The sequence below is a fragment of the Protopterus annectens genome, chromosome 1.part0 (assembly GCF_019279795.1).
Source record: "Protopterus annectens isolate FY-2018-M chromosome 1.part0, PAN1.0, whole genome shotgun sequence".
In the NCBI taxonomy this organism is placed as follows: Eukaryota; Metazoa; Chordata; order Ceratodontiformes; family Protopteridae; genus Protopterus; species Protopterus annectens.
The window spans coordinates 199,879,504-199,902,572 of record NC_056725.1 but is presented as its reverse complement, the minus strand read 5'-3'; the positions used below and the strand labels follow the sequence as shown (position 1 = coordinate 199,902,572).

The 23,069-nt window shown below is 43.6% G+C and overlaps 1 protein-coding gene across 1 annotated transcript in view; it reads left to right on the top strand.

Moving 5' to 3' along the window:
- Positions 1-23,069, top strand: part of LOC122789989 (hypoxia-inducible factor 3-alpha-like) — a 925,419-nt gene that overhangs the window by 335,929 nt on the left and 566,421 nt on the right. The gene's annotated exons all lie outside the window — the stretch shown is intronic.

Sequence of the window (23,069 nt, the reverse complement as noted above, 5' to 3'; positions counted from 1 at the left end):
TGCCTCAGCCGATGTCAGACAAAGTAAATAATTGTTTAACTTGTGGGAAACAAATACCTCATAAGGATTTCCACTCTTACTGCCTTCCTTGCTTAGGCCCAGACCACGACATATCAGCTTGTCTAGCCTGTGCTTCCTTCAACCGACGGACACTTAGACGTCGGTCGGAGTTTGCAGAGGAGTTTTTTGGTCCCGCTTTTGCATACAAAATGCCGTCGGAGACTCCGACTACTCAATTAGCTAAAAAGCGCAAGGAAAAGGACCGACACTCGTGGCGCGGTTTCGCTGAAACCACGGTTAGGTAACATGCGAGTGTCTCGGTTTCGGCTGAAACCGATCCCCCGGTTCTTCCTTCGGCCGAAAGTATGCCTCCGATAGCCAAGGCCTCACAGAGCATGGCTGAATCTGCTACTGAATTTACTGCTACAGAAGCAGGCACCCAGGATTTGTCAGACACTATTCCTTTAGACATATCTACCCTGCACGTGGGGCTGCTAGACCCCCTGCTTCTATGTCTATCAAGGCTTTTGCCAGGGCTAAAGCAGCTAAATCTTCTAAGGCCTTACCTGCTAAAACTCCTTCACATAGACCTACCTCTAGTTCCCAAATGCTCAGCCTGGCTGAGGATCTCATTTCTTTGATCAGGGGATCCCAACCTCACCCAGACAGGGCCTTTCAGCCCCCTCCAGACAAGAGGCCTAGGACTGAACCCCCGGAACCTGTCTCTACAGATTACTCCTCGGATGACTCAGACATTTCAGACCCTCACGAAGGCCCATATTCTCCTTACGAGGATTCTGATGCAGAAGACTCCATTCCTTCTGCTTCTTCTCCTGAAGAATTTTCCTTTGGGGAAACTTTGCATGCTATGAGGGAACACTTCCAATGGCAGGGCCAGGATTTTTCAGATTCAAGGAAAAGGCTTAGGACCTTTTTACACTTACCACAGCATAGGCCTTTAGCCATTCCGCCAGTACTAACAGTTGTTGATGATGCATATAATGACGCCTGTACTGCCCCTGATTCTCTTCCTCCGGCCCCTGCCAAACCAGACAGATATTACAGGGTCCCGGACACACATTACCATTTGTATAAGGCTCCTGTTGCAGACCCTGAAACCATTTCACAGGGCCCTAAAGCTGTGGAAGCTGCCTCTGCCAAAACCCTCTTCCCTCTGAAAGGGAATCTAGAGCATTAGAGAGATGGGGTAAAAAGGTTTATACTTCTGCTACTCTTTCGGCCAGGGCCTTGAACTGTCAATTTCACATGATTTAGTACCAGGAATTTTTGTTAGACCAGATAAACAAAAAACTGTCTTCTCCTGAACCTTTAGATCGCAAGTCCCTTCAGGATTTGGTACATAACTCTCAGCAGGTCAGTAACCATTCCTTAAAATGTGGCTATGATGCACTGGAGGCTTCCTTTAGATCAGCTATGACTGGAACAGTGATTCGAAGGCATGCCTGGTTAAAAGAACAATCCTTACCAGACCATGTTAAGTCAAAACTTCTAGATGCTCCCATGGAGAAACAAAGTTTGTTTGGCTCCCCTGCACAGGAGGTTCTAAAGAAGGTGGAAGAAAAAGCAAAATCTGTCCAAACAGTCAAGGATTTCTTACAGGTCCAACCTCCGAGGTTTAGCGAAATTGGCCTTCAAGAATTGGTCCTTTCCAGACAACTCCAGAGCAGAGAGGCAGAAATAGACGCCCAGAGGCAGAGGTCAATCTAGGGGTGCCTACAGGGGCGTCAGTGGCAACCTACCAACCAGAGAAATACTGCCACAGATTCAACTACAACCACTTCCACAGGGCAGACACAATGACTTGGCTCTAGTTCCGCCTACCAGGGAACAACTGGAAGCACCCTTGGGCAGAAAGCTAGCCTTATTCTCCGACAACTGGCATTACATTACAGAAGACAAATGGACTTTACAAACAATAGACAAGGGCTACAGGTTTCACTTCCACACTCTACCAAAAAAGAGAGGAATGCCAAACCTACCACCAAGCCAAAAAACAGACGCTCTAAGACAAGTCAACAACTTACTAAGGATGAGAGCTATAGAAGAGGTACCACCTATGGAACAAGGCCAAGGATTTTACTCCAGGCTTTTCCTTGTACCAAGAAAAGAAAATCAATGGAGACCTATTCTAGACGTGTCCGCACTGAACACATACCTCATTGTTCCAAAATTCAAAATGCTGACCCTCCAGCAGCTTCTTCCCATGCTGGGCAAGGAGTCTTGGCTGGTGACTCTAGATCTCAAGGAGGCATACCTGCACGTCCCTATACGACCAGATTGCAGAAGACACCTCAGATTTCTTGCAGGATCAGAGCATTATCAATTCTCAGCATTGCCTTTGGCTTATCTACTGCGCCCAGAGTATTCACGAAATGCCTGGCATCAGTAATTGCTCATTGCAGGCTTCAGGGAATTCAAATTTACCCATACCTGGACGACTGCCTAATACAAGCGGACAACAAGGCAAAATTAACAAAAGATTTGGAAAATGTCATACAACTGTTGCAAGCCTTGGGATACACAGTCAACATGCAAAAGTCAAGACTAGTACCATCCCAAAGGATAACATTCTTGGGTGCAGAACTGGATACATCAACTCAGATGGCTTTTCTCACAGAAGAAAAACAAAAGCAACTACCAGCCTACTTCATGACATTAACAACACAAACTCGGCTTACTGCAAGGAAAGTCCTGCAAGCCCTGGGCTACATGGCATCATGCATAATATTGGTTCCACATGCCAGGCTGCATATGAGAAAGCTACAATGGTACCTAAGGAATGTATGGTCTCAACACAAGCACAGTCTAGAAGCCCAGATTCCAATAATTCCATGCCTGAAGCAAGAATTCCTGTGGTGGGCTCAGGCCTGTCAGTGGAACAGAGGCTTGCCTTTCCACAAACCTCATCCAAGCCAGACCATCACCACGGACGCCTCAGACCTAGGATGGGGGGCACACATGGTGGACAAGTGTATTCAAGGCCTATGGACCCAAGACCAGCTGAATCTACACATAAATCTAAAGGAGATGCTGGCAGTGAAAAATGCGATCCAGGCATTCAGACCACTCCTTCAACGGGGTCATCTGCTGATAAGGACCGACAATACCACAGTCATGTGGTACATCAACAAACAGGGAGGTACACATTCATATCCTCTATGCCGGATGGCAATGGACCTGTGGAATGTGGCCCTGAATCTCAACATTCAACTTCAGGCCAGATTTGTACCAGGAAAAGAAAATTCTCTAGCAGACACCTTAAGCAGAACTACCACGGATGCTCACGAATGGATGCTGCATCCAGATATCTTCAAAGCCATAACAAAGAAATGGGGACTACCAGAGATAGACCTGTTCGCCTCCCCACACAACCACCAATTGAAGAAATTCTGCACAAGAGCATACCACCCACTTGCTTGGAGGGTGGACTCCCTTTCCTTCAGCTGGAAAAACCTGACAGCATATGCATTTCCACCTCTTCCCTTGATGTACAAAGTTCTACTGAAGATCAGAGAGGATCAGCCAAGGGTAATCCTGATAGCTCCAGACTGGCCGAGGCAACATTGGTACCCGCTACTGAGAAGCATGTCTCGGACACACGCATGGCCTCTACCTCTATGTCCCTTACTTCTAACACAGGACAACTACAAGAGCCTACATCCAAACTTGAAAACAGTGCAGCTAGCTGCTTGGAATATTGCATAAAACAAAATAACCCAGGTTTATCCCAGAGGGTTAAGGACATTATCCTGGAGGCACGCAGACCTTCCACAAGGAAGACTTATTCAGCCAAGTGGAAAAGATACCTCATTTGGAGTGCAGCAAAGGAAGAAAATGTCTCATTGGCAAACATAGCACACATCCTGGAATATTTAGCAGAACTGTTCCACAATGGCCTGTCTTACTCCTCCATTAAGATTCATGCATCAGCAATTTAAGCAGAATACAACATGGATCCTCCTGTCTTCTCTCATCCTCTACTCAGGCAGTTCTTGAGAGGAATCAAAAATGTAAAACCTCCAAGGAAACCACCTTTACCTACATGGGATCTCAACTTTGTGCTGGAAAAGTTAACACTTCCTCCTTTTGAACCAGCAGCAACAGCAGAATTACAGTTCTTGTCTTGGAAAACTGCTTTCCTGCTAGCAATCACTTCAGCAAGAAGGGTATCTGAGTTACAGGCATTAATGGCAGTACAACCCTTCCTTATTTTCCATCAGGACAGAGTCTCTCTGAGAACTAACCCTACCTTTATGCCAAAAGTGGTCTCCAGAGTATCATTGAACCAAGCGATTCATTTACCTACATTCTTCCCCAACCCACAGAACAGGGGGGAAAGACTACTACATACCTTGGATGTGCACAGACAATTACGCTACTATCTGGACAGAGCTAAGACCAGCAGAAAAACTGACCAGCTTCTGGTAGCATATGCAACAGGAATGCAAGGAAAAGCAATTTCAAAACAGACAATCTCAAAATGGATAGGAAATTGCATTCGATTTTGCTACTCTTTTCATGGAAAGACAACTCCTGAAAATATCAGACTTCATTCCACAAGAGCTACAGCCACCACTACAGCTTTCCTACGAGGAGTGGCTACCAAAGACATTTTAGAAGCTGCTACTTGGAGCTCCGTGCATACATTTGCCAAGCATTATAATCTTCCCTTATATTCTAGATCCCGAGCAGGTTTTGCAACTGCTGTTTTGCAAGGAATTTTAACTACACCATCTTTATCTTAGTGCCTCCTCCCCCAGTTTGGCTATGGTATTCTACCCATATGTTAGGACTGCAGATGCATCCTTGAAGGACATAGTACAGTTTTGTACCTACCATAAATGTAGATGTCCGATAGGTATGCATCTGCAGTCAGGATTACCCACCCTCCTTCCCTCTGTGGTATTCCTAGGGTATTTACCCCTCATTTAGCAAGCTGGAGGAATCTATTATGGTGTATTTGTTTGTATATATGTATATATATATATATATATATATATATATATATATATATATATATATATATTCTTATATTGTTTGCTCTCTACTGTTTGGAATTATTTGCATTTATCCAAATTTAGCCTTCCTAGAGGGCACCTGGCATCTGGGGCAAGAAACACTGAGGAAAATGGCGTCGGCTGGTGCCTTTATACCCAATAAACAGCAGCTATGACGTCGGGTGAAGTGCGACATCAGCCGAGGCCAGACCCAGACTTTGGAATCCGGCCGACCGAAGGGCTGCCTGAGGCAGGACAACCCATATGTTAGGACTGCAGATGCATACCTATCGGACATCTACATTTATGGTAGGTACAAAACTGTACTTTATCTGCAAGACAAATTCTGCAGGCTTTGAGGTTCATGGCATCCTGCATTCTACTGATTCCGTATGCAAGACTGCATACGAGGAAACTTCAGTGGTACCTAAAAAGTTTATGGAGTCAACATTGTCACAGTCTAGAAACAATGATTCCTCTCGTTCCCTGCCTACAACAGGAGTTCCAATGGTGGGCAAAGGCATGTCACCAAAACATGGGACGGCCATTCACTCTACCCCCTGCCAGCCAGACCTTAACAACAGACGCATCAGATTATGCATGGGAGGCCCACTTGCCAGGAAGATGCATTCAGGGCATATAAAACAAATGCATCTGCATATCAACCAAAAAGAGATGTTAGCTGTTCAAAATGCCCTGACAGCCTTCAAGGACTTACTTCATCCAGGACAACTACTAATAAAGATGGACAACACCATGGTTATGTGGTATATAAACAAGCTGGGGGGCACGCATTCATACCCCCTTTGCAGACTAGCCATGGCACTGTGGGACACAGCTTTGACTTGCCAAGTACATCTACAAGCTCAATTCCTGCCAGGAAAACAAAATACTCTGGCAGACGACTTAAGCAGAAATCTTATGGACCCTCACGAGTGGAAACTAGATCCACAAGTCTTCAGCATGATAACAAAGAAATGGGGGAGCCCCGGACATTGATCTGTTTGCCTCTCCTCAAAATTATCAATTGAAAGGATTCTGCACAAGGACTTATCACAGACAAGCATGGAAAGTGGACGCCCTATCCTTCAGTTGGAAAAACCTATCAGTTTATGCCTTTCCTCCTCTGCCTCTTCTTCCCAAGGTCCTACTAAAAGTCAGACAAGAGAAACCAAAGATGATATTAATTGCCCCGGACTGGCCACACCAATACTAGTACCCAATCCTAAGGAACTTGTCTCAATGCCCAGCTTGGACCTTACCTCAAACACCTCAATTACTGTCCCAGCAGAACAGTCAGATCCTGCACAATCAGCTCCAAACACTGAACCTGGCAGCATGGCTGATTATGTAGTTACACCAACAACATCTCTCGGTAAAGCTGTGATGGATGTCATTTTGGAAGCCAGAAGGCCTAGTACTAGAAAATCTTATGCTGATAAATGGAAGAGATTCTGTGCTTGGAATCAAGCACAAGGAACTGATACAGCAGAACCAAATATTCCTCAGATATTGCAGTACTTGACTGAGATGCTTGACAAAGGCCAATCTTTCTCATCAATAAAAATCCATGCCTCTGCCATTTTGGCTCATTACAATACAGAGCCACCAATCTTTTCTCATCCCTTACTAAAGCAGTATCTTGGAGGAGCCAAAAATTTAAGGCCCCCAGAAGATCACCAATACCTGCATGGGACCTCAATTATGTGTTGGAAAAGCTCACCCTGCCTCCTTTTGAACTAGCTGCTACTGCAGATCTAAAGTTCTCATCATGGAAAACAGCTCTGTTCCTAGCAATGACTTCAGCAAGAAGAGTCTCAGAGCTACAGGCCCTCATGGCTGTGGAGCCTTTTATCATTTTTTACCCAGACAGGGTGTCTGAGGACAAATCCTACATTTATGCCTAAGGTGGTTTCCAGTGTGGCTCTTAACCAAACTATTCATCTGCCAACCTTTTATTTGAATCCGCAGAACAAGGGGGAGAGGATTCTGCATTCATTGGACGCACACAGACAGCTAAGATTCTACTTGAGCAGGACTAAAGCTCTAAGAAAAACTGAGCAGTTACTAGTGACATATGCTGCAGGATCAGAAGGAAAGGCTATTTCAAAGCAGACTATTTCAAAGTGGATAAGCCACTGCATTCATTTCAGCTACTTACACCATGGCAAACCTGCGCCCAAAGGCATTAGGTCTTATTCCACCAGGGCTGCATCTACCTCAGCAGCCTTTCTCAGAGGAGTACCAACCAAAGCCATTCTAGAAGCTGCTACTTGGAGTTCTGTTTACACTTTTACAAAGCATTATCATTTGCCTCTACTCCAAGTTCAGGGCAGGCTTTGCCACTGTAGTTCTGCAGGGCCTTATAGCCACCCCTAATGATATTTAGCTCCAGCCTCCCATCCATAGCTTTGGGATTTTACCCAAATGTAATAACTGCAACAGTGAAACACGAAGAACATAGTACAGTTGTGTACATTTACCATAAATGTAGATGTTCGAATGTATTCACTATTGCAGTCCAGGTTACCCGCCCGCCATCCCCCTTTTTCTTCTGGAGTTTCTCTTTCCTTCACTATCCTGTACAACCAATGTGGTATACTTGCTTGTAGATGAAGGTAAAGTTTGTATTGTTGCATGTATATATAGTTTAAATATATATATAAATATATATATATATATATATATATATATATATATATATATATTTATTTATTTTTTTTTTTTTTGCTACCTTTTTGGGGGCACCTTACATCTGGGGCAATAAAAAGTAAAGAAAATGGCATCGGCTGCTTGTTTTATACCCCTGATGACCTGACGTCATGGAGGAGGAGACAGCAAACGAAGCAGGACCTAAGACTTTGGAATTCAGGCCGACTGAGGGCAACCTGCCAGCAGATTACCCAAATGTAATGACTGCAACAGTGAATACACTCGAACATCTACATTTATGGTAAGTGTACACAACTGTACTTTCTTCGTGTTTCACTGTTGCAGTCATTACATTACAGTCCGTTCCAGGTCTTCTCAAGGCAAACCCAGACACAGCAAAAACCCCAGGTTTCAGCCCCAGGGGACACACAGAACTAAGCAGTGGGGGGCCTCCACTCCCAAATCTGGGAATAATAAGACTTCCCCCTATGGTAAACTGTCTCATTGACCTCCTTTTAAAATTTCCAGGCACTTATCAACTGACTGCCCCTTTGGGGGGGAAAGATTGCTCTTCATGCAAAGAATTGGGAATGCATTACCCAGGACAAATAAGTTTTAAATATAGTGTCCCAGGGATACAGATTTCACTTCCATACCTTGCCAACACTTAGCAGGTGGCTGAACCTACCCCCAAATCAGTGGGCAGAGGCCCAAAAACAAGTACTTCCTCTCTTAAGCATGGGGGCTATTCAACTGGTACCAGAAGTGGAAAAGGGACAAGGTTTCTATTCGAGACTTTTCCTGGTACCCAGAAAAGACAATTCATGACGTCCTATCCTGGACCTGTCTACTCTAAACACCTTTTTGGAGATTCCAGTATTCAAGATGCTGACTCTTCACCAATTACTTCCTATGCTAGGCAAAGATGCCTGGTTGGCAACACTAGATTTAAAAGAAGCATACCTGCACTTCCCAGTCAGGGAATCTTGCAGAAGATACCTACGCTTCAAAGCAGGATACATGCACTATCAGTTTTCTGCACTGCCCTTTGGCATATCTACTGTGCACAGGGTATTCACAAAATGCCTAGCTCCAGATGTTCTTCGCATTTCACTGTTGCAGTCATTACATTTGGGTAATCTGCTGGCAGGTTGCCCTCAGTCGGCCTGAATTCCAAAGTCTTGGGTCCTGCGTCGGTTGCTGTCTTCTCTTCCATGACGTCAGGTCGTCAGGGGTTTAAAACATGCAGCCGATGCCATTTTCTTCAGTCTTTCTTGCCGCGCGGTGCCCGAAGGAGAAGCATTTTGCAAGTGCCGGTCGGCCGACTCCTGAAATATTCGAGGTTGAGTTTCAGAACCGAAGTCTTCACTAAAGCTAAGTACCCCATTGGGGAAACTTTTTTCTTGCTTTTTACCGATGTCAGTCTACTCTAAGTCCAGGGCAGGCTTTGCCACTGCAGTGCTGCAGGGCCTTATAGCCTCACCTAATGCTGTTTAGCTCCAGCCTCCCAACCTTAGCTTTGGGATTCTACCCAAATGTAATGACTGCAACAGTGAAACACGAAGAACATAGTACAGTTGTGTACACTTACCATAAATGTAGATGTTTGAGTGTATTCACTGTTGCAGTCTTGGTTTCCCACCCTCCATTCCCCCTTTTTTCCTAAGGCACATACTATGGATTTTTATTTTTTGTACGACGTGTTCAGGGTGCTACCATTCCTGGATTAGCCTTCTTTTGGGGGCTCCTGACAATTAAGGCAAGAAAAACTGAGGAAATGGCATCAGCTGCCTCCCTTTATACCTGACGTACTGACATCAGTTTTACAACCGGCGGCAGCCAAAGTCATATACCAAGGACTCTGGTATTCGGGCCGACTGAGGGCTACCGGGAGCCGGATAACCCATATGTGAGGACTGCAACAGTGAATACACTAGAACATCTACATTTATGGTAGGTGTACACAACTGTACTTATCTGGTTGCTTGAGTGGTACTATTAAAAATAGGCCTGACTAACACTGTACGCTATACTATTTGTTTGGTTTGATTTGTTCTTAGGTTGGGGAGGAGGGAATTTATTCCTATCTTCCTTTTTAAAACTTTAAAACTAAAAATGTTAGGTATGTTTTTGTAGGGTAAAACAGAAAGTGCAACACATGAAAATTTTACTGTATTTCTTCGTTTTTTTTCTTTTTTTTTTTTTTTTTTTTTTTGCTGATTGCTGGAGTTCCGGTTAACTGATAGTTTACTGTGTGTACTCTCATTACTGTGCTGGTATTTAACTTCTGTGAGCACGCTTAGCATGATTCATTTGTCTGAGAAATTATCTTGTCTAACTGTGATATAGCAGCGTGGTTTGCAACTTACTAGCTTGTTTGCTGACCTTCTTAGTAATTTATTGTACTAATATATTAAGATTTACAGGTAGTGTGTTTAGCACGCAGACTCTTAGTAGCTTCGAGAACAGACATCCTAACAGATACCTTTAAATGTCGCTGTTAAGGAGTAATGGCTTATCTTGTATTTCATTTCATTCTGTGTGCTTTGCTTAGTCCACTGCATTAAAGATACATTGTTGGCTTTTTTCTGTTTATTTCTCATTTAAATATTTCTGTAACTGCTATAACTGTATGCAAGCATTTTAACTGAGTGTATAAACATGTTATGTCGTTGTCTCTCTTGTAATACTAGTTGTGTTCATGTGCCTATTGCCCAGGTACTGGCTGAAAAGGGTCCATAGACAGCAATTAATAATAAATAAGAAATAAGTATGAAAATGCTCCAAACAGGAGGAAGTGGTGTGCAAGTTTTCTTAATTGTGAATGCATGAAATGCTCTGTCTTATGTAGTAAACACCCACTGGATCTTACGGTGCTTTAGTTTTCTCCCTAGGCCTCAGTCATTGTTTAACTTGACATAGGTTCATAGGTTGGTACTAAGCTATCGGCCCTAGGGCCTATACAAGCCTAGCCATAACAATTCCCTGGCTATTTCTTCATACAGTATTTACTTCCGTGGTTAACAAAATAAAATACATTTATGTTTGCTTCGCAAAGTAAGTAGGAGGACTGTACAGTCTGTTCATACAAAAAAGTACCCTTACACAGGCTGTTGCATAAAAATGCAAACTATTAATTTGAACGTAACATAAAGTAATTCTTTTAACACCTGCAAAACAGCTTATGTTATATTGTGACAATCAGAAGAAAACACAGTAGTTTATTCTATTTAATAACCAGGACCAAGCCCATTTTAAGTGATGGAATAGGGAGGAAAAACTGCATTGTAGATTTTGCTTGGAAGTAGGTGTGTGTGTGTGTGTGTGTGTGTGTGTGTGTGTGTGTGTGTGTGTGTGTGTGTGTGTGTGTGTGTGTGTGTGTGTGTGTGTGTGTGTGTGTGTGTGTGTGTGTGTCTGTGTGTGTGTGTGTGTGTGTGTGTGTGTGTGTGTATGTATGTACAGATAACTGTGAACAATTGATTTGTTACAGCCATAATAATAATGTTACAGTTACCACAGTAGTAAAACCAACTCTAAGAACACGTATTTCACAACATCAGTAATTTGTTGTAAATAGCAGTGGAGAAAATAACCTAGGAAGTATTCATCATTGTAAAAATACTGCATATTATAAACAGGTATCAGAGAAAGGAGATTTAATCATTGCACAGTGAATTAGACAGTGTCTGTGGAGGTAGTTTGTAAAGAGGAAGGGTAGGATGGGAAGAATTAATTGAAATACAGGATCAGGCATTCTGCTGTGTAGCAGTCAGTCATGAGGGTAATATGGTTGGAGGGGAAGCTATGCCAAATCTAGGAACCTGATACCAAAACAAATATCAGTAACAAAAGAAGTACAGCTACTTTACACATTGCCTTCCAGTGTAATGGAAGAAGTAACCCCTGCTGTCAGGAGGAGTCAGTTGTTAACTTTAGGAATAAATATAATGGGAAGCAAAGGATATCAACATGGCATCAATGGCAGTCAAGTTTTATAATTACAAATTACAGTTCCTAAGAAAACCAGAGACATAGGCATTCCACTCATAGTAAGAGGTTAAATACCTCTGGTTTCTTAATTCTGCAGGAGCTCCTGCAACTAAGGATAATAGAACTGGTCCTAAAACAGGACCGAAACAAAGGGTTGTACTCAACCTACTTCCTAGTGTCCAGGAAAAAAAGGGTCCTTGTAGGCACATTGTGGAGCTATCAAGGCTCTGAAATTCAAAGTGATGATATTGTAAGCCATATTACTGCTCCTATCCCCTCTTGGTCTGATGATTACCCTGTACCACAAGGATGCCTGTCTTCATATACCTTTTCACAGGGCACACGGATGCTTTCTCTTTTTCAAGGTGTATGGGCTTCTACTGGCAACTTACCTCCTTGCCTTTTGGATTGGCTACTGCACCCAATTATTGCTCATTGCAGAACTAAGGACATTCACATTTACCCCCTTCCTGGATTACTGCCTCATTTAGTCAGTGTTCCATTAGGAGGTAGAGGGGGCTCTGAAATTCACCATGGATTGCTTTAAGAACCTCGTTTTTTTCCATCAACATCTGCAAGCCAAAACTAACTACTTCCAGAAAAGAGGGGTTTCTGAATTCCAACAACCAGAGGGTATATGTCCGTCTAGGTAGAGTGGAATCTCTGGCCTAATGCTTTAAGTAGATGACATAGAAAACAAAGGTTATAACCAGGGAATTCATGAGAGCATGGGAATTCATGGCCTCCACAATTCTAATGCCCCCCCCCCCCCGACAAGGATACATATGAGAGAATTCTGTTGTACCCAAGATGTAATTAAAGCAAAGTGCACTGACCATGGAGAAGATGATCCTTCTGCTAGGATGCATTTTGAAAGAGCAAGGGTGGTGGATCAGTCAAGTTAGATAGAACCAAGAAGTGCCCTTCAAACAGGAACTCCACAAGTGCTCTTCAAACAGGAACTCCACAATCAGACCATAATCATTGAAATGTCATACATAGCTTGGGGGTGGGGTCATTTAGGAGGCCTACAAGTATGCACTGTTTGGGTTGTAATTAAAAGGAAGAAACATATAAACATAAAGTAGATAATGACCCTGATTTAGGCACTGAGAGTCTTCAAGTCCATCTGGAAAAGAAGAGTTTTTCAGGTGACAGCAGGCAACACTGCTTATAATATGGTACATCGTCAAACAAAGGGCTCTTTCTTACCCCTTATGCAGACTTGTCATGACTGCCTGGAAGGCAGCTCTTCAGTCACAAATGACCTTAAGGGCTGTTTGCATCTCCTCCCAGATGTACTCTGTGGTGGACCAGTCAAACAGGTCAACATTAGATTCCCAGGAATAGTAATTAGATAGGGAAGCTTTTCTTCAGGTTATTCACAGGTGGTTTCCCTCTTTTAGCAACATATGGCTCAGGAAGTTTGGTTGGAGATCATAATGCAAAAAGCTTGGCCAGTGAATTTCTTTTCCTTCAAAAGACAGGTATCTTTCTGTAGTCTATGTGCATTCCCTGCAATCCCTCTTCTATACACAGTGATCCTAAAGGTAAGGGAGGAGGGGGGTCAAGGATGCTGTTAATAGCACCCTGTGGCCCAGACAGGATTGGGTTTCCCATTCTTCAGATGTCCAGAGTGAAACCTTACATGTTGCCATTGCAATGGACTTCCAAACTCATCACAAAAACACCTTGATACACCAACTGTGATGACACTGAATGACTTATTGCCCTTCAGGTACCAGTCCAATAAGGATGTGCTGACCATACTTAAGGAAGCTAGGAAGTATGCCACACATAAACCCTGTGTAGCCAAATGGAAGAGTTTTCTCCCCTCTGCTATTCCAGAAAGGGTCAGGAACTTAGCGTACTACCAGTGTCCATGATTCTGTAATATTTAAGTGAGCTGTTCCTTCAGGTCTAGCATGTACTTCGGTAAATAGCCACTTATGCCTGCATCAACCCCTCCCCTGAACTTAGCATGTTTGGTGCCTGTTAAACTGCCTCAAAGGAATCCTTCATCTCAGATCACTCGCAAAGGCCACTGCTCCTCTGTGTATCTTTTATTATGCACTAGAAAAGCTGTTACCCCCCCTTGAGTATGCTACCCTCAGTCCCTCCACCTCAAATTTCTAACCTGAAAACTGTTTTTTTATTAGCCATCATCTCAGCTAGGAAGATTTCAGTAGTACAGAATCTCATGTGCAGAGAGACCTTTTTAGTCTTTCATAAGGACAGGATTAGTCTTATAATATTTAGTAAATGAGTTGACTGTCATCCACACTTTTCAATTACTTGCTTATTTCTTAACTCCTAAATCAAGGTTGAAAAAATTCTTAATTTTTTAAATGTATCAGACAATAGAGGTGTTAATGAAGTAAAACCAAAGACATCAGAACTTCAGATTAGCTGTATGCATTCTTTGCGTCCAGAAAGGAAAGAAAACCCATTTCCAAGTAGACTATTTCTAAGTGGTGAGCCCATTGAATTATATTCATTTCATAAGAAAAAAAATGGAAGGGGGTCGCATATAGCAAAACTAATACACTTGTTTAACAAAAAAAGTTTTCCTCAGTTAAAGGGTACATCTGGGGACCGCTTTTGGTCCTCAACTATGCAAACGTGTTTCATGGTTTAAAGGAACTCCTGTATTTTTACCCAAAAGAGAAAACACAGAATGTCTTTTATGTTGTAATTGGTTTATTGACAAGATTGTTGGGAAACTTTAAAAGTAATTCACGTAACAGTGCTTTTGGTTTAAGACTGTTGTTTAGGCAAAGTGACACTTCATGGCATGCATGTAGTGAGCGAGTGTGTGTGCATTGTGTGATAGACTGGTGCTGTGTCCAGAACGGGCTTTAAAGGCTTGCACCACTTCCACTGCCTTCTGGCAGTTGTACCATTCAACCCTGTCAAGGATAAAACTTGGAAAATGGATGCTTAGTATAGGTTTACACGTTGCCTATGCAAGAAAAAAATTGGAAGAATAAACAGACTCATTAACAGCAGCTGTCATCAGCACATGTATATTCTAGTATTCCTAAGGAGCAGTTCGGCAGATTACGTAGAAACACCAGACAATTTAAGGATTTAGCTGAAAGACTTTCAGTTAGAGGCTTTCCTAAGAATTGTATTAATTGAAGCCTGTACGGACATACAACTCATGGTTATGTGGTAGTAATAGAAAATGAACCTGCTGAGATAACACTGTCATTGCTGTGATTAGTGACTCCTAGTACAGTTTGAGGAGTAACATGGCTTGTTCACTTCTAACTTTGATTTTGATTTTTTTTTTCTCATTGACATGCTTTGGGAGTCAAAAGTATAGCAAGTAATTCATATGTTAGATGTGATGTTACTTCCTAACATATGTCCCCGCAGTGTGCAGATTGCCTCACTTTTAGTGTGAGTATTTGCTGGTAGGTCTTCGGTCACTCTTATTTTCATCTTTTCAGTATAATTCCTAGCACTTACTGTAATCTTTAGTAACCATGAACACCTTGTAGTTTTGTATGCACATTAAGTCATGCCATGTTGCAGTGCTTGCTGAATATGCGGGGTAGAATATGTATTGCTGCTATTTGAATGGTTTAAAGTGCTGTAGTTCATTGATCCCATTGAAATGCAGTCTGTTGATCTTTTTTACTGAATGTTTCATTGGGCATGGAAGCAGTGCAGTCTTCTTTTACTCAGTGTGAATTCATTCTTTTGCAAGTTATTAGGCCAGATTTTATTAATAGTTCCTCTGCATATTCTTGCTAAAAGTGTAATTGGAGGAGGTCTGCATAAGTCATAGAATTTTATAGTAGCAATGAATCATTCAGATTGTATTGGACATTCAATCTAGAAATAAACACGCAAGGATTTTGCTTGATTTTTTTATGCAGTATGTTAAGTTGTTGTTTAGTGGGTTTTCAGTCTATGACTCCTGTTTCTGTAATGTTCTGCTTTCACTTCTGTTGTCCTCCTCCTGCATACCCTTATGGATAGAGATGTTTTGAGATGTTCATCGTGTTTCACTGCTGCAGTCATTACACTTGGGTTATCCTGCCATCAGGCGGTCCCGCAGTTGGCCAGAGTTCCAAAGTCTTGGTCCGGCGTCGGTTGCTGTCGCCTCTTCCCTGATGTCAGTGCGCCAGGGATATATAAGATGCAGCCAATGCCATTTTCTTCAGTCTTTCTTGCGGTGCCCGAAGCAAAAGTTCGCAAGTGCCGGTCGGCCGACTCCTGAGATTTCAAATTCGATTTCAGATCCGAAGTCTTCAACAAAGCGTACCCCGTTGGGGAAACTTTTTTTTACCTCAGACCGATGTCAGTAAAAGTTAATAATTGTATTTCGTGTGGGAAGCAAATACCTCATAAGGATTTTCATTCTTACTGTATTCCATGCCTAGGCCCAGATCACGACATCACTAGTTGTCGGTTTTGTGCTAGATTTAACAAATGCACTATTAAACGTCGATTTGATTTTGCACGCCATTATTTTGGCCGAAGGTTTAATTATACCATGCCGATGGAGCAACCGACGACTGGAATTCACAAAAAACGCAAAGATAAGGATAAGGACAGGCACCCGAGGCCCAAAACTGATGACGAAGCCTCTTCTAGGCCAGTCGCCGGTTCTCAGTGAGGCGCTTTTGCAGCCCCTGACACCCGCTACCTCAGAGCCGCAGGCCGCGACCGACTCCCACGTGGAGTTGCCTAGGCCTCTGGATACTCAAGGTGTTGGGCCTATGGAGACTAACCCTTCAGATGGATCCGGTGCCGCTGAGCAGGCATCGGCTTCTGAGGGTGTTTTCAGACCTACACAACTTACCATTGCATCTACAGCCAAGTCTAAAGCAACATTAAAGACAAAGAAGCAAGTACAGCATTCACCTGGACAGGCCTCCATGCCTAAAAAGCAGATGCTCAAAATGGCCGAAGACTTAATTACTCTGATCAGGGGTACCCATCCCCCTCCTGATAAAAGGCCTAGGCAGGATACAGACTATGATTCCTCTGACCAGGTTTCTATATATTCTGACTCCTCTTCAGACCAGGGATATTCCTTACCCCCCTATGAGGACTCTGATGCTGAAGAATCTATTCCTTCAGCCTCTCCTCCTGAGGATTACTCTTTTGGAGAAACTTTACACACCATGAGGGAGCATTTCCATTGGGAGGGCCAGGATTACTCAGAGTCCAAGAAAAGGCTCAGAGATTTTCTCCTATTGCCTCAGCACAGGCCCCTTGCTATTCTGCCAGTGTTGGATATTGTGGACGATGTGTTCTCTGAATCCAGTTTAAATCCAGATTCCCCTGCTCCAGTCAAGCCAGACAGGTACTACAGAGTCCCTGACTCCCACAAATTTCTTTATAAAAACCCTGCTGCTGACCCAGAAACTATTTCTCAGGGTCCCAAAGGGGTAAAGGCCTCCACGGCTAAAAATCCAGTTCCCTCGGACACGGATTCCAGAGCATTAGACAGATGGGGGAAGAAAGTTTACACCTCCGCAACTTTAGCAGTGAGAGCTTTAAATTGCCAGTTTCACATGCTTAAATATCAACAATATTTACTGTCTCAGTTAAAACAGAAAATGAGTACAAGTGCAGAACAACCTGATTTTAAGGAAATGCAGGATTTATTGCATGCAGCTGAACAAGTGGGAAAACATACTTTGCAATGTGGTTTTGATTCATTAGAAGCTTCTTGTAGAGCAGCAGTTACAGGATCTGTGATTCGAAGGCATGCTTGGTTAAAGGAACAAACCTTACCAAATCATGTTAAGGCGAAATTATTGGATGCTCCTTTACAACAGGATATTGTATTTGGTGTTAAAGCAGAGGAGGTTTTAAAGAAAATGGAGGATAAGGCAAAATCTATGCAAACAGTAAAGGATTTCTTACAGGTACAGCCACCAAGATTTAGCAGAAATTGGCCTACTAAAAATTGGTCCTTTCCAGTGTCAGACAGGCCACAAAGAGGCAGATACAGACGCCCAAGAGGCAGATCTCAGCCCCAAGGATCTTACAGACCACGACAGTGGGGTGCTTCGACACCAAAAGGAGGTGAGGACAAGTCACAACCTTACAGAAAACAATCTCAATGACTTTCCCCTTCCAATGCCAAACTCTTCCCTTTTGGCAGCTCCCTTAGGGGGGAATCTAGCACTTTTTTCACAAAACTGGCAAGCAATCACCCAAGACAAATGGGTGCTGAATATTGTGTCTCAAGGTTACAGGTTCCACTTTCACACTTTACCAAGGCTAAAAGGTATGCCAGACCTGCCACACAATCAATGGGCAGAGGCACAAAGACAAATTACAGCCCTCATGGACATGAGAGCTATTCAAAAAGTACCACAGCAGGAACAAGGACAAGGTTTTTACTCAAGACTCTTCCTGGTCCCCAGAAAGGACAAAGCCTGGAGACCCATACTAGACCTTTCCACTCTAAATACTTAACTGGATGTTCCAAAATTCAGAATGTTGACACTACAGCAGCTCCTTCCCATGTTGGGCAAGAAAGCTTGGCTTGTTACTTTGGACCTCAAAGAGGCATACCTGCATGTCCCTATCAGACAAAATTGCAGAAGATACCTCAGATTCATAGCTGGTTCAATGCACTACCAATTCTCTGCACTTTGGCTTATCTACTGCGCCCAGGGTCTTCACAAAGTGCCTGGCACCAGTAATTGCATTTTGCAGACAAAAAGGAATTCAGTTAAATCCATACCTGGATGACTGCCTGATTCAAGCAGAGAGTAAGAACATTCTTCTAAAGCAACTGGCGTTTGTAAAAAAGATATTAAGTTGCCTAGGGTACACAGTAAAAGAAAAGAAATCAAAACTAGTGCCCTCACAAGAGATAATATTCCTGGGTGCCAGCTTAAATACAACGGCCCAGATGGCTTATCTCACGCCAGACAAACAAGGACAACTGACTCAGTATTTTCAATTGATGGCAACAAAGTCCCAACTCCCTGCAAGAAAAATTCTGCAGGCCTTGGGATTCATGGCATCCTGCATACTTTTAATTCCATATGCCAGACTGCATTTGAGGAAATTACAATGGTACCTAAAAGGTGTTTGGACTCAACACTCTCACAGCTTGGAAACGGTAATACCACTAATTCCCTGCCTACAACAGGAGTTTCGATGGTGGGCACAGGCATGTCACCTCACCAAGGGTCAGCCTTTCACTCTACCCACAGTTAGGCAGACTTTAACAACAGATGCCTCGGATTACGCCTGGGGAGCACACATGGCAGGAAAATGTATTCAGGGCAAATGGACCACAGACCAAATGCATCTACACATCGATCAAAAAGAGATGTTGGCTGTACAAAATGCCCTAACAGATTTCAAGGACCTTCTGCATCCAGGACAATGACTTTTAAAGACAGACAATTTATTTTATTTTATTTATTTATTTATTTATTTAACATTTGTTGTCTGGGAATGTCCGACTAGGTTCCACAGAGCCTGTTTTCAGCGGAGGCCTGGGGAGAAATGCTCCAGATGCATGTCTTTGGAAATGTGGGAGGAAACCGGAGTACCCAGAGGAAACCCACGCGAACACAGGGAGAACATGCAAACTCCACACAGAAGGCACCCCAGCCGAGAATCAAACCGGAGAACCTCTTGCTATGAGGCGACAATGTTAACCACTGCACCACTGTGCCGCCCCAACACCACAGTAATGTGGTACATAAACAAGCAAGGGGGCACTCATTCTTACCCCCTATGCAGACAAGCCATGACCTTGTGGAACACAGCTCTAACTTATCAAGTTCATCTGCAAGCACAATTCCTGCCAGGAAAGAAAAATACTCTGGCAGACGACCTAAGCAGAAACATCATGGATCCTCACGAGTGGAAATTAAATCCACAAGTTTTCAGCATGATAATGCAAAAATGGGGTTGCCTGGACATAGATCTCTTTGCCTCCCCACTGAACTGCCAACTACAAAAATTCTTCTTATCACACACAAGCATGGAAAGTGGATGCTCTTTTGTTCAGCTGGAAAAGCCTACACGTTTATGCCTTCCCTCCTCTGCCTCTCCTTCCGAAGGTTCTCCTAAAAGCCAGACAAGAAAAACCACAGATGATTCTGATTGCTCCAGACTGGCCATGCCAGCATTGGTACCCAATCTTAAAGAACTTAGCTCAAGGCCCACCTTGGATTTTGCCTCAAATTCCACACCTTCTGACTCAACAAAACAATCAGATCCTGCACATTCAGCTCAAAACCTTATCCCTGGCTGCATGGCAGATTCATTAGCCAAACAGGCAACACCTCTCTCTAAAGCTGTTATGGATGTCATTTTGGAGGCCAAAAGGCCTAGCACCAGGAAATCTTACTCAGAAAAGTGGGAGAGATTCTGTGCCTGGAACCAGGCTCAAAGCCTCAACCCTCTTGTCCCTAACATTCCTCAGATGCTACAATACTTAACTGAGATGCTGGACAAAGGACTGTCGTTCTCATCCATTAAGATCCACGCCTCTGCCATCTCGGCTTATTACAACACAGATCCTCCAATTTTCTCTCATCCATTGCTAAAGGTTCATAGGTTCATAGGTTCATAGGTTCATACTAGGCTATCTGCCCGAGGGCATTTACAAGCCTAGCCCATCGTTTTGTGGCTTACGCCACCCCTTTAGTATGGGGAACTATACCCATTATTTTGCTGTGCCTCTGTCGAGCAGTGACACTGAGGTAATCCCTGGGGTATATCTGCGATCTCCCATCCATTGGTCAAGATTTCTCTTGAACAAGGCCAGCGAGGTGCTCTGCCTCACATGTACCGGGATTTTGTTCCACAGCATAGGGAGTCTTTGGGTGATGAATCTATCCCTCCAGCATGTCCTATTAATAGCCGTGTCGAGGTTTAAGTCTCCCGCCCTTGTGGCTCTGATGGATCTAGATTTTTTGAGGTGAAGCATATTCATCAAATCTGGGTTTGACATGGCCTTGTATGTTAGGCAGAGGTCACCTCTGAGCAAGCAGTAAGCGACTGAATAGAGCTGGAGTTCTTTCAGTTGGGCAGCATAGGACAGATTTTTGAGACCCTTTATCCTTTTGGTGAGGAACTTTTGTGGCCTCTCCAGCTGCTGCAAGTGTCGGGTCAGATACATCCCGAATGGGGCATTGTACTCAATCATTGGTCTGATGAGTGATGAGTAAAGGGAGACTATGACCTCCCTTGATCTAGATGAGAATCCCTTCATGATAAGGTGGGCAATGTAGAAGGTCTTCCTAACTACTTTAGCTACATGGGTGTCGAATGACAGACTACTATCAACCTGGGTCCCCAAGTCCCTGATAACTTCTTCTGTACTCAGTGGATTGCCACCTATTTGGTAGCTAAGGGTAACCTTGTTTTTCCCAAAGGGTATGACTATGCATTTTTTGGCATTTAACTTCAGGCCATGGCTCTGGCACCAGTTATCCATTTCTGTGAGACCCTTCTGAAGGATATCTGTGTCAGATGTGTTTTCTACTATGGCGCCCAGTTTGCAGTCATCTGCAAACTTTGTCAGCCATAACCCTCCTGTGTTTGCTTGTACTTCGGAAAAGTAGATGCCAAACAAGAGTGGGCCCAGGACTGAGCCCTGTGGGACACCACTTGTGACAGGCTTTGAGTCTGACATGGCGCCAGCAATTCTGACCCTGTGGGTTCTGTCACTCAACCAGTTTGCAACCCATCTTGTGATGTATGGGTTAACATTTAAGCTGATGAGTTTTTCAATGATACCCGAGTGGGGTATTGTATCGAAGGCCTTAGCCAGATCGAGGTAGGCTGTATGGACTGCCTTTCCTCGTCAATGGCTTTGGTGACTGTTTCGAAGAAGTCATCCAAGTTTAAAAGGCATGATCTGCCTTTGACAAAGCCAAACTGGGTTGGATCCAAAGTCTGCAAATTTCCTATGTCTTTATTTATGAGGTCCATTATGATCCTCTCCATGGCTTTGCAGATAAGGCTTGTCAAGCTAATGGGCGGTAATTTCCAGGGTCGGTGGAGGCACCGCCTTTGTGAAGTGGGACCACAGTTGCAGTGCGCCACTCCCTGGGTACGTATCCAGAGGTAAGACTTTGATTAAACAGCTGTTCTAGCTGTGGGTTTAATTCCTCATTGAGTTCGTGGAGCACACAGCCGGGGACACCATCAGGTCCCATGGATGCTGTGTTTTTTGCTTTGGAGAGAGCAGTTCTCACTTGGGCTGGAGATGTTTGGGGGCTGCAATCGTTGGTATAGATATCTCTCCTTTTGGGAGTTTACACTGAACCTGTCAGCCAGTATGTTGGCAATGTCTGTAGGATCAGTAATCTTCACATCATTTTGAACTAGTTCTGAGCATATCTGGGAGTTTCCTCCTAGGTTTCTAACATAGCTAAAGAAGGCCTTATGATTGTCTGTTGAGTCTTTAGCTATTTTTCTCTCGAAATTTGCTTTGGATGATTTTATGAGAGCTCTTAGTTTTTACTTATAGTGATCAAGGGTGTCTTACCTTTTAAGGATTTTGCTCTATCTTGTAGTAGCTTCCTCCTTTTATTGTAGAGTTTGTTTATGGCTGGGGTCCACCAGACTGGACGCTTGCCTTTGGTACTAAGAGTCTTTGTTTTGTTTGGGATTGCCTTATCCATGCAGTCCTGCAGGTGCTGGTAGAAGGTGTTTGTAAGTGATTCAGCGGCTTGAGTACTGTTTTCCGCCTCGGGGCCTTAAAGGAGACCACACTAGTCTTTAGAAGTGTGAAGTCGGCTTTTGAGAAGTTCTTTACTGTGGTCTTTTTATTTCAGGTGGGGTGGGATGAGGACCTCCAGCGAGATTAGTTTGTGATCTGATCTCACCAGTGAGGGGTATACTTCGGTGTTGAACATTGTGCTCCCATGTTCGTGATGATGAGATCAAGTATGTTATCTCCTCTTGTGGGGATGGTGACTAGTTGTTCCATGGCATTTGAGTTTATGAATTCCAGGAACTTTTGGGCTAGGGTGTTTGGGCTTGAGTAGTGTTCCCAGTCTATATTTGGGTAATTGAAGTCACCTAGTATGATGGTGTTTGGTGATACATTTATCCCTCTAGTGTTTTCAGGAAGGCCATGTGAGGTTCCTGAGTTTGTGAGGGTGGCCTGTAACATGCTACAATTTGCAGAGCAGTCTTGCCTATGGTTAATTGCACCTGGATGGTCTCCGATGCATCGTCGTTGCCACCAGTCTTGAGGTGTGGGTGTCCTTGATGAATATGGATACCCTCCTTTCTTGGTATTGTCCGGATTTTGGGGCCGGAACGCATGATATGAGGTAAAACCTGATAGCGCTGGGGTGCTCTCAGGAGCCTTGAACCAGGTTTCTGTCACAGCACAGACATCGATGTTCTCCATACTGAGAAGGGCCTCGAGTGCGTGCATTTTGAGATTTAGAC